The 13160-nt window shown below is 40.0% G+C and overlaps 1 protein-coding gene across 1 annotated transcript in view; it reads left to right on the top strand.

Annotated features, from left to right (window-relative positions):
- Positions 1-8269: 8269 nt before the first annotated feature.
- LOC103600859 (plastin-2) overlaps positions 8270-13160 on the top strand; it is a gene marked incomplete at its 3' end in the record, with an annotated part of 44929 nt that continues 40038 nt past the window's right edge. The window contains exon 1 of the mRNA XM_008585194.1: positions 8270-8484. The remainder of the gene's footprint in view (positions 8485-13160) is intronic.

Raw genomic sequence — 13160 nt, 5'->3', positions numbered from 1 at the left:
GTGTTTCAGTGACAGTGTTTTTGGACAAGGCTAACATTTAAATTGGTAGACTGAGTAAAGCCGATGGCCCTCCCTAAAGTGAGTGTTCCTCATCTAATCAGTTGAAGGCCTGAATAGAACAAAAATTTTGACCTTCCTCTGAGAAGGAGAGAATTCTTCCCGATTGACTGCCTTCAAACTGGGATGTTGTCTTTTTTCTCCCTTTGGACATGAACTAATACATTGGCCTTTCCTGGGCCTTTCCTGGCCTTTCCTGTACCAGAGCTACACCATTGGCTCTCCTAGGTCTCCAGCTTGCTGACTCACCATGCAGATCTTGGGATTTGTTAGCCTTCATAATCATATGAGCCAATTTTTTAATAATATATCTCTTTATACACACACATACGTGTACATATATATACACACACACACACATACATACACATATGCATCACACCCATATATACATACATATACACACATATGAGTACATGCATATATATGCACACACACATGTGCACACATTCATTTACACATCTTATTGTTTTGTTTCTCTGGAAAACCCTGACTAATTCACAGAGTAAAGCCCATACTCCTTAACACAGGTTAAAAGATTCACCATGATCTGGTCTCTGCTAAATCCTCCAGCTTTTCCCTTCTCTGCACACCCCTCAACTTTGCACTCTTGACTGCAGTAATATTCAGCTTTTGCCAGGTTCTTGATGCACCTGCTTTCTCTCACCTATGATCTTTCGCACATGCCAGTCTCTTGTGCTTAGAGTACATTTCCACCTTTTCTTTCCATCTCATCCTTCAAGTCTTAGCCTAGGCTCCTTCATTAATCTATTCAACAAATGATTTTGAACTGCTGGGTCCAATGTTTAGAAGCTAACAAAACAAACACAGCCCTTGGCTTCATGGAATTCCAAGTCTAGCAGGAGAGACTGATACCAAATGAGGTAATAGCACACAAAAGATGCCAGCAAAATGTTGGAGGCCATGAAATAGATGGACTGCGGAAAGTGCCTTGGCACACATGACAATGCTGAACCCTAAGCTGTATTAACAGAAGCCAACAAGAAGCATTCAGATCACACCACGGACACTCAGCAAATCTCCGGACTGATACCTTTGAAGTCAGGGGTAGAAGATGGAGCTGAAAACCAGGAAGATTTGTAGAAAGTTTATATAAGGAGCAGTAAGACATTCCCACCCCATCCTGACCCCTATCTCACTATTTAAAAAAAGCAACATTCAGAGAAAAATAAAGAGTTTTTTGGCTATTNTGTTGGAGGCCATGAAATAGATGGACTGCGGAAAGTGCCTTGGCACACATGACAATGCTGAACCCTAAGCTGTATTAACAGAAGCCAACAAGAAGCATTCAGATCACACCACGGACACTCAGCAAATCTCCGGACTGATACCTTTGAAGTCAGGGGTAGAAGATGGAGCTGAAAACCAGGAAGATTTGTAGAAAGTTTATATAAGGAGCAGTAAGACATTCCCACCCCATCCTGACCCCTATCTCACTATTTAAAAAAAGCAACATTCAGAGAAAAATAAAGAGTTTTTTGGCTATTATGGTTTGAATGTTTGTCCTCTCCAAAATGCACATTGAAATTTAATTGTCATTATAGAAGTATGAAGAGGTGGGATTTTTAAGGAATGATTAAGCCGTGAAGGCTCTGTCTTCACGGGTGAGATTAACGGCATCATGAGAGGGCACGTTTACCTCTCTTGCTCTCTTGCCCTCCTGCTGCCTGCCACGTGATGGCACAGCAAGAAGGCCCTCAGCAGATGCTGGCACCTTGATGTTGCACTTCTCAGCCTCCAGAACTGTGAGCTGGTAACTTTATGTTCTTTATAAATTACTCAGTCTGTGGTATTCTGTTATAGTAGCACAAAAGGTACTAAGGCAGAAATTTAAATAGTGATAGCAGAATTGAAACATTCAATAGGAATTTTGAAGAAAATGTTGAATAATTCTCTCTGACAGTACAACAGGAAGGCCGTGAGACAGAAAATAGGAGAAAAAATAAAAGGAAATTATAAGGTCAACCCAAGAGACACGACGTGCAAATAAATGTAATCCTAGGGAGGAAGAATATAGAAAACAGAGGAAAGGAAAAGAGAGAGAGAGAGAGAGAGAGAGAGAGAGACAGAGAGAGAGAATTTCCCAGAACTGAAAGACTCGAATTTCCAGATTAAAAAAGACCACTGAGTACTTAGCATGGTGGATGAAAGCAGACCTACACCAAGACACATCATCAAAAAATTTCAGAATAACAGGCATAAAAAGAAAAATCCTAAAAATTTCCAGAGAGAAAACAAAAATGACGTGCAAGGGACCATGAGTCAGATTGTTATCAGACTTTTCAACAGCGTCACTGAAACCTAGAACATGCTGGAACAATTCCTTCAAACTTCTGAGAGAAAATGATTTCCACCTTTCCTTTCCTTCTCATCTTCAAGATCTCATCTCATTTCAAAATGTCTCAAGAAATGGAGGTAGACCAAATATGCTTTCATGTTTCAAAATGTCTCAAGAAATTTATGTCCTGTGCAGTCTTTCTCAGGAATCTAATAGAGGATGTGCTTATTAAAACAAGGAAGTAGACCCCAAAAAGTGGAAGGTATGTGGTCCAGAAACAGAAGATCCATCCCAGAGGAGGAAGAAGGGGCTCCCCAGGGTGATGCTTCAGAAAAGCTTCTAGGTGGTGGCTGGGCAGCAGGGCAAGACAGGAGGACAAAGGACTCTAGGAAGGACCTCTCCAAGGGGGAAAAAGAGAAATGGATTCATTCCTTGATGTTTTAATTGCATTTTAACTCTGTTGGAGGGTTTAGAAAAGAATTAATAATAAGTACATAGAAACCTAGCAAATTAAAAAAAAGACAAAAAAACATAGTGCATGACATAACTCAGTTATGAATACCTTGATAGGCATGGTAAAAACTGAATATTGATTTAACAGATTATAATAGGTGTTATAAACAGTTTTAGAGGATGGTAGGTGGGTTAGTGTGTACGTATTGAGGGAGGTGGTAAAAGGGTCAAATCTTCATCTCCCATGTAGGAAGTAAAAATCTGAACTAGAACAATCAAGATATAGCATCTAGAAATATGGCACTAAATAGCAGAAAAAATAGCTAAAACTGTTGAAAATACTTGTCTGAAGGGAATGGCAATTGGGTGGAGAAGGAGTGTGTCAGGAGACTGGTGTTTCATGGTAAGCCTTGAGTTAGTATTTGTTTTTTGTTTTTTTTTTTCCTTTTTTTTTGTCTTTTTTCGTGTCCGGCAACGGATTGCAACCCTCAGTGTCGTGCCCGTACCGGACCGGGACTGGCAACGGGATCGCAACCCTCTGTGTTGCGCCCGCACCTTGCTCAGCCAGTGAGCGGGAACCGGTCTGTATGTGGGATCTGAACCCTCGGCGGGAGCGCCGCCACACTCCCAAGCGGCGCACTGTAGCAGTGCGCCACCGGGCCGGCCCATTGAGTTAGTATTTGTTTTTTGTTTTTTTTTTTCCTTTTTTTTTGTCCTTTTTCGTGTCCGGCAACGGATTGCAACCCTCAGTGCCGTGCCCGTACCGGACCGGGACTGGCAACGGGATCGCAACCCTCTGTGTTGCGCCCGCACCTTGCTCAGCCAGTGAGCGGGAACCGGTCTGTATGTGGGATCTGAACCCTCGGCGGGAGCGCCGCCACACTCCCAAGCGGCGCACTGTAGCAGTGCGCCACCGGGCCGGCCCATTGAGTTAGTATTTGACTTCTAAAATATATATGGATGACTGATTAAAAAATAAAGAAAACATATATCCACACAAAAACATGTACACAAATGTTCATAGCAGCATTATTCATAATATCAAAAAAAGTAGAAACAATTCAAATGTCTGTCAGCTGATAAATGGATAAATAAAGTGTGGTATATCCATACAATGAAATATCATTCTTCTCTAAAAAGCAATGAAGTACTGAAAGGAAGGGGTCTTCAAAAAGTTCATGGAAAGATTTGTATTATCTTTTAGTTGCATTTTTTCACAAATTTTTTGAAGTACCCTTATACATGCTAAAATATAGATGGACCTTGAAAACATGTTAAGTGAAAGATGCTAGTCACAAAAGAGCATATATTGTATGATTCCATTTATATAAAGTATCTAGAATAGGTAAAATTATAGAGAGAGAAAATAGACCAGTGATTGCCTATGGCTGGGGATTTGGGAGATAGGGGTAAATGGAGAGTAACTCTGCTAATCAGTTCAGGGTTTTATTGGGGGTGATGAAAATGTCCTGGAATGATATAGTGTAATGGTTGCCAACTCTGTTAATAGTCTAAAAACCACTCCATCGTATACTTTTAAAGGGTGAATTTTTGGGTGTGTGAATCACATCTCAATAAAGCTGTTATTTAAAAATTGAAGAAAATTCCAAAAATAATAATACCTAATTTATAGGGTTGTTGGACTCTGTTAATAGTCTAAAAACCACTCCATCGTATACTTTTAAAGGGTGAATTTTTGGGTGTCTGAATCACATCTCAATAAAGCTGTTATTTAAAAATTGAAGAAAATTCCAAAAATAATAATACCTAATTTATAGGGTTGTTGGGAGAAATAAATGAAATAATGTATTTGAAGTGTCTAGTCCAGAGCCTGGTATATTAAATAATAAATATTAAAAGATTGACACTCACATAGCATTTACTATGTGTCAGATAGTCTTCTAAGTTCTGTACGTATATCAATTCACTTAACCCTCGCAACAACAGTATAAAATAAACAATATTCTTAGCCCTGTTTTCTATATGAGGAAACTGAGGCCAGTGAAATGAATTAATTTGCCCAAGGTCACATAACTAGAACAGCAGTGGAGCTGGGGCTTGACCCCAGGCATTGGCCCAGCATCTTTACTCTTAACACTCCACTGTGCATTCCTGGAGCACGGGCTGGGCCCCAAGTCCGGGCTAGTGTTGTGTGTTCACAAGCGCATTCTGCTTTTCAGCTGTCATGGTTCTGAGCAGAATATTCTTCCCTTGCCTTCTTACTTGTCTGTGTCCTTAACTGTAATGGACATTCTACAGAGGCAGAGACTGTGCCCATTTCAATGCATCTTCATTCCCTGCCCATCATATGGGGGGGTGGACAGTAGATTGAAGCAAAGGTGTTTTTCCTTTTGTACAAATCCCATGAGTGCATGTAGAGGAAGTGGGGAGGGTAAAAGAGATTAAAGATGCCAGAGAGACATGAGATAATTGACGGAGCAAGGTATCTCAGGAAGCAGAAGATGAGATTAAGATTCTGATGAGGAACTGTTGACCTTGGAAAGAAGGAAGAACATCTCCTCCTTTAAGACTGAAAGAGGAGAGGAAAAGATGGATGTTGTGATAGTAGAGGGGGCTAAATAAGGAAGCTCATACCAAATTATTTGGATCATTGCAATGAATCAGGGCAACAGAGGAATCTTAGGCCAGGAAAGGGTGTGGAAGGGTGGAGCAGGAGCTTTGAGGCAAGAGGAGAGAGTTTAGAATAGCTGCCCAACCTTTTGGGGTCTGTGATCTCTTTCATAATATGATAAATAATTTGAGGAACGCTTTTCCCAGAAAAAAACTACGTGTACACAAAATCATGCATATAATTTTAGTGAACTATGGACCTCAGATTGAGAATGCCCTCTCAGGAATTAATGAAATTGAATATAAGTATTTCTGAGAAGTAATTCGAAGTCAAGAAGCTTGAATTTGTAATGTTCCAGGTCTGTGTTTCTGTGACTTTCCTCAGCAGCACTCAGAGACCCAGGAGTGGCAGGTGATCTGGTATTAGGGACCAAGGCTGTGGGCCTCAGAGCAGACCCAGAGGTGACAAGAAACCAGGAAGGCAGCAGGGCTGGAGGGCAAACAAGGCACAGGCCAGTGAAGAAGTGAGAGAGATGCAGTAGGGGTATGGGGAGGAGGGAGTGGGAGAGATCCAGTCTGGGTGCAGGACACAGGGGTGCATGTCTGTAAGAAAGTAAAAACAGTCATAAAACCAAAGTCAGTCTTCTGGTTATTATCACGATGCACAAGCAATTGTAAACAGTGACAGTGATAAAATACTACGCTCCGAAAAAGTCTTGGTCTAAGACCTTAACAGTTGCCTACACCTGGGTAGATTTAGGCCACTGAGGGGCAGATCGAGAGATTAAGACAGAGGAAGGAGGGCAGGGCTTGAAATGGTGAAGTCCAGGATGTGGCTGAGGGGTGGTGGGTGGCTTACGTGGAGGCAGAGCTGAGTTGGTGCAGGGGTACAAGAGGACTCTGCCAATTGAGTGGTTGTAAGCAGCAGCCGGTGCAATGGTTTTCATCTTCTATAATCTAGACGTTGTCTGGCATGCTAACACCTTTCTTACTTGAGCCAACTGCTAGTCGTAACTACTCATGTATCGCTGCCTTCAAACATCAACTCTGCTCAAATCTGCATCTGCTTCGATATCACACTGCCTTTTTCACCCTCTGTTATAGATGGCATTTATTTACTTCCATGTTTTTCTCCCCACTAGACTTTGTACTCCTTGAGAACACTGATTATGTCTTTTTATCTCTGAATCTCCAGTTCAGACAGGCACTGAAACACTTGTTGAACCAATGCACAAATAGATTTTTCTCTTCTTTATAGATTCCTCAAGTCTCAGATGACCAGGCACCAGTAGACACAGAATGCTGCTGCTTTCCTTCTCCCAGGTACATGCAATGAGTATCTGTTCCCCTTTATGAAGCATTACTGTTGGACCTTCATTCCATCCTGAAACCACCAGGAGGTGGAAGCAGATTAGGGAGGTCCACAGTCGCCGTATATTTCATCTGTGATACCATCAAGACATTATCTGTAGAGTCCTGCTGCAGGGACCCAAACGATGACTCTTAACATCAGGGTGGAAATCACCGGTATTCTTCTGCTTTGTAGCGTGATCAGTACTCTTACAGCAATGCATGGATATTCCCATGGCGTCCTGAAAGAATTTAGGTGTTTCTCTGCAACTTATTAATTGGAAGCAATTATGCAATGGAGAAAAAAGGATCCCATTCACCCCCTCAGAGTTTGCTGGGGAATCACAGGAAGTCTGACAGTTCCCTGTGAGGTGCACTATTTCTAGAATGGACTGAATCCCTACCACCTCTTCCCATTCTTCTGCCCACAGTCTTCCCCAAGTTGCCCCCTGTGGGCATCTGACTAAGTCACCACACCTACTGTCTAATGGAGCAGATAAACGAGAACAGTGTGGTTTAACATCTGAAGTGGAACCAACAAATCAAAGAAGCAAAAGAAGTATAAGGGCAGCCCCCAACTGTTCAGAATACTGCTACCCCCGACAGGGTCTGTGGCTCCTTGCAAACTCAGATGCATACAGAATGACCAGACATCTCCAACTCACCTTCTGACCTGGGGGCACAGCGATACGTCCTTGTTCCTAAACAGCAGATTAACTCCTGGAGCCACACACAGTCTTTGGGCAACATGTAAACTTTGCTGGATATTTCATCAACGTGACTCAGGATGCTACACATTCTTCACAACCGTTCTGAGTACTTGAGGATGTTCCATTTGGAAACAGGAATTTGCCCTCAAGACAAGCATCTGGGGTTTGGGCATAGAATAGAACCCCCCCACACACACACACCCACCCCATAAATATTATAAAATGTGCGTGCAAAACAAAAATCTTGTTTATATGAAGAGAGATTAAGCTAACCACTTTAACTATCGCAGCTGCCTGTGTGATCTACTGCTTTTTATAGGAAACATTTAAATAATTGAAATCTTTAATTGGGTTAAAGAGATCCTTAACACATAGGTGTTCTATAAATAAAAGAATGAGTAAATAATATAGTAACCTTCCTTTTCATGGCCTTCTCTTAAAGAGATCATTTTGTTTTGTTTGCACCAATGAGATTAGGGGACTCAAGAGAGGCTGGGTTTCACAGGGCGGGGCTTTCCCAAGGAAGTCCCTTTTAGTTTGTTTCAGATGTATTGCTACCTTTTTCCTTGCCTCTTTCACTAAAAATGAGTAATTTGTTTATCTTTGCTGTAAGTAGGTAGGCACCCGGGCCTTGTTTTTGCTGGTAGGGTCAGACAAAGAGGTCAAGGTAGCAGGCTGACCTTGCCTTGCTATATGCAATCAGAAAGGTTTAAGTAGCCCAGGGCCTACTTGAACACCCCTGGAGGAGAAAGAAAGGGAAGGAGAAAGAAAAATGCTTATAAAGAGGAAGCGGTAAGAGGCGACTGAATTTCAGTGTGACCTGCTCTATCAGGTGATTTTTGAAGGGGAGGGGACAAGGAAAAAAAGTTAAGTAAAATGTCCTTATAAAGACAAAATCTATTTCTTTCCTGGCTGATGATTTGTCATTCTAGTTACTTCCTGCCTTGTGACCACAGACCCGGGCTTGACAAAGCTGTTCTGCAGATCAGAAAGAAGGGGATTCTGGTCACACACCAGTACTGCCAAGGACCATTTCTCTACAAGGTAAATTCTCTTCATGTCTTTTTGTTGTTTCTAAGTGCTTGGGATGCTGTTTGGCTCTTTCTGTGGACTGTGGATTTTTGCTTGCCTTCAGGAGACTGAGATCTGAGCAACTGCTACCTGAGCCCTCTGTGAGCCCTGCCACCATCTAACTGCCCAGGAAAGCTGCAGCCACCTTGTGTGGCTTCCTGGATGGAGCCCCTCTGCTCTCTGGGATGGGTTCTTCTCAAGTTATCTCCAGTTATCACCCGCCGAAAGCTATGATTTTTTCCCTTTTTGCATCAAACCATGTTCTGATTTATTTCTATTGCTTTATTTCCAGAAGGCTATTTACTGTGATTTTATCTGCTTTAAAATGTGTTCAGGAAAGTGCGTATTGATCATTTAGATTGTTCTGCTCATTGGCCTAATGGGGTAGTTTAATTTTAGCTCGTGTCGTTCTGTTTTTCTGAAAATCTTCTTTACCGTACTTTAGTGGATATATTAACATCTTGAGTCATATGTTACTCAATGTGGTACTGGATTTTTGAGTGATTTTTTGGCGCCAAGGGTTTTTAATGGGTGTGCTTAATAACCACATGGAATTAGAAATCTCCTCTTCTCCATCTATTCTCTAAAAATAAAAGCAATTTCTGTTGCTTAATTGTACTGCTTTTGTAGGATTGTCTGAATTATTTGTTATGTTTATGACCATACAAATGAATACTCAGTTAAATTCTGGGGGAAAGGCTTCTGTCTACAATGGAAATTCTTATAAAGTTTATATGGGATATTTGTTCCAGAAACTTTGCCAAAACATTGAAACTTTGAGTCTTGTAGTGTCAGCTTTTATTTATCACTGTCAAACAGTACTAAGAACTATGGAGAGATGATAAATATAAAAGCCATTTAGACTGGATATGGGTACATTAATCAGAATATAAAAGCCATTTAGACTGGATATGGGTACATTAATCAGCATACTTAACAAAACCTACTTTTTCTTAATCAAGAATAGCAACTTGTTTTCTAAAATTATTCCCTCAGGACAACTTTTAAAAAAACTATCAGTAAACAAATAAAGGTGGCTTATCCACAGACATTTTGAATTTCAATTTACATAAATTTGTCATAATTGGTTTCTATTAAAATTGTTTAAAGAACATCTGTGTAGGCAAATTTGAATGGAATTAACCATTTACCTATAAATGTGAATTTCTGGAAGCTGCAAAATATGATCATAAAAATTGTTTTGCACATCTCCTCTGAATAGCTTTACATTAGCAAAAACATGTGGACTCAGGGGAGGAAAGGCTTGAACCCCAGAAAAGAACACACTAAAAAATATGCTATGTCTTTGTTTAAGAAAAAACATTAATGAGAACAAAATAAATTAGGAGGTGAAGAAATGTCAGTATTCTTCATTCTGGCTCACCCCCAGTAACATCAGAGAAGAATCTTCTGGCTCTCGCCCTTTGTCCAAGTACTGTAGTGGTGACATGGGGTGGGATGCTTTTTTTATTTTTTTGTAGCATTTAAAATTTTGTCTCTTTTGTAAATTATGCCTTGAAACAATTGGCAATTTGGGAAACAAATTCAGTGTTTTAACTTCATTTATAATTTTATCTCTGAACCCTTTGGGGAAGGGAAAGCTGACAAGTAGTCTCATTCAAACATACTCATTTAAATTAGAGAGGACAGGAAAAGCAGTAATAACGCTTAACATTTATAAGCACTTAGTATGTGTAGCCACTCCTGCTGCATTACCTCATTTAGTTCTCTCAGCTACCCTTAGAAATGAGGAGTGGGCTTAGACCTTTGAAGGAGCTGGCCCAAGGTCACTGGGCGGTTGGGTGGGGGACAGTACGTAGCCAGGACTTCAGGCTCCCTCCTGCCTATGTCTGTTACCAGATCCTCCCTTCTGTGCCATGCTTCTCTCAGATGTAGGTGATGGAGGCTTTTTATTACTGAAGCTGAGTAAAAAGAGATCTTGTCACTCACAGTCTTAAAAGAGAGAGAGAGAAGAAAGAAATTCGCAATAAATCCAGAAAAAATTTTGTTTTTTTATAACTAAGAGATATCATTGCAGATTTTATATAATAATAGAATGAAGAAGTATTTTAATTGATGAGTAATTTTACTAAAGAATTTTATGCCTTCACAAACTTGCTTCAACCCACTTCCCCAACCTTATTTCTTGTCACTTCCTTCTGCTCCAGCCTCCCCCTCCCCCGACGTTGCTTACCCACATTCTGTGTGCACCAGACCACAAGCCACCAGAAAGTTCCATGCTCTTTCACTCCTTTTCGCTCCAACTGTTTCTTTAATTGCTTTCTTCTTTGTCAAACTTCTGATCGTTTTTCAAGGTTCACTTCAAGAAACATGCTTTTTCAGAGGCCTTCCCTACTTGTCCTGCCCCACTGACTGTTTCCAATGTGTGTATTTGCTTAATGCTTTGAATAGTATTGATCATGCTGTTTTAGTGTCAAGTCCTTATTTGCTGGCAGACCTCAGCTCCTCCTCTCTCCTGTCACATAGTAGGTGCTAATGACATTTATTGATTTGGAAATTTGTTACATGTATTTTTTCTCAGTCTCCTACATATGCTTGGAAGTATTTGATGTCACTTATTAACTTACTATTTCCTGAGTTCCCACAGTGATTGCTATGAAGGAATATACAATAATAATATAATATTTTGTATTCTGCCATGCTTCATCTTTGCCAAAGCCTTGTTCATTTAGCCTCAAAGCACCATATGGACATTGACCTCAAGGAATGTAAGAAATTGTACAGTGACCTTAACAAACAGACAAAATTGTAATCCCATTATTTTAATCTAAATATATTTGTTGAGCTAAAACTTAGCTACCCTTACTAGAACTATGCACCTGATAATGGACTTCTTTGATGACGAAGAACACAAGAACAACTATCATTAACTTTTACTTAACTTTTACTTAGTCACTTTGGATTATTCTCAGAAGATTCTTCAGTCAACTTTTTCATCTTAACTAAAGAGTACAGGCACCTCTGTGTGTACAGGAGAGATGGCAAATAAAATTTTAAATCAGGTTATGTAAAATAAAATTAAGAAATTTGCTCATAAGAGTATATTTGTGAAGAGTAAAAATGTTATAAAGTAAGATGATAAAGGCATTGTACTTTATGACTAATAGCACGTTTTATAGCAGAGCAACATTATTTAAATTAATATAACTTTCTTCCTCAGGTTTTTTTATCTGCTAGTTTCTCAACTCACAGGTATCAAATGAAATGATACCATTCCATCTGCATGTTGAACACTGCAGAAATAATAATTAGACTTAGAGCCCGTCAAAATATGAAGCTAATCAGTGTCAGCAGATTTGAAGAGCTTCAAGTGTCTTTATTTTCCCAGATGGCAACGTACTTCTTAAATCCAAAGTGTTCATGTTTCACATTGTTTTCATTTTGAAGTTCTGAGTTACCTCCTGATTAGACGTCGGTCTCCTAGGGGGCATCTCCCGACAACTGCTGTAGTCACGGTGCCCCCCAGATGGCATCTCCCTGGTGTTCCCCTCAGTACCCTTCTGATTCAGTTTCCTGTCTTATCCTATTGATTGTTCCCGTTGTTTTGATTTGTCAATTTCTGTCATTACATCAGTCTTCCCAGCAGTTGCATAACCACTCCAGCTTGTAAAGATATTGCAAGCAGCAGGGGGCAGGGGAAAGAGCTGTAATTTATCAGCCTAATAATAACAGCTAATACTTGATACTACTTACTCTGAATTGAGTGTTTTGCTAAGTGCTTTAACCATATTAAAGCATTTAGTCATCGCAACAATCATGTGAGGTAGTTACTGGTGTCATCTTCATATTTGTTTATTCATTTATGTATTTTTTTTTTAATTTTCTACAATTGGATCAATTTTGTATTAACTGTCATATTCCAGGGCAACCTCCTGGAATAAATAGGTAGCAAACTATGATGCTTATTTGTACATAAGCCCTCCAATTGAGCTCCAGTAATCACATTTCCCCCCAAATAAATGCATCTACATTATAACTGATTTTATTAAATAGACTATTCTGTGTCATCATCATCAACATCAGTATCTCTAGACTTGACTGAGTATTTGGTTTTTATCAACTTACAGACCTCCGCATGGGTCACAAAATAGGAGCTGCTCCCTCAAAATCTTTAAAATGTTCTTAGTCTTAGACGTTTAGAATAATTTTAGTCGAGTGGCATTCACATTTTCTAGTCTGTTGGGACTGATAGACACAAATAAATTAAACAATTCAGTGTTTATACCCAAGCACACATGTCTATAATTGTATAGTAATGGCCAAATATAGGTGTCCTAAAAACTGTGAAAGAATGACAAATTGCTTTAATTGTGAGTGGAAGAATAAAGGTAAAAGTGACCCACTTACTGAGTTAAAGTAAGTTTTGCTCAACTTCAGAGCTGAGGCTGTGTCAGCCCCACTTACAAATTACAAGGAGGCTGTTTCTCAAATATGGGCAGTTGTTTTTTCTAGCGGAAGGAAAAGCTAAGATGTTAAATTGAGGAACTAACAAAGCCACAGTTCTGTGGTTGCAGCATTGATTCTTGTTTTAGTCCAGCACCAGTTACATGGACAGATGGGTAGAGTCTCTCTCTCTCTCTCTCTCTCTCTCTCTCTCTCTCTCTCTCTCTCTCTCTCTCTCTCTCTCT

The sequence above is a fragment of the Galeopterus variegatus genome, unplaced genomic scaffold (genome assembly GCF_000696425.1).
Source record: "Galeopterus variegatus unplaced genomic scaffold, G_variegatus-3.0.2 Scaffold3487, whole genome shotgun sequence".
Taxonomy (NCBI): Eukaryota; Metazoa; Chordata; class Mammalia; order Dermoptera; family Cynocephalidae; genus Galeopterus; species Galeopterus variegatus.
The sequence above is the reverse complement of the archived record's forward strand: the minus strand, read 5'-3'. Positions and strand labels throughout refer to the sequence as shown.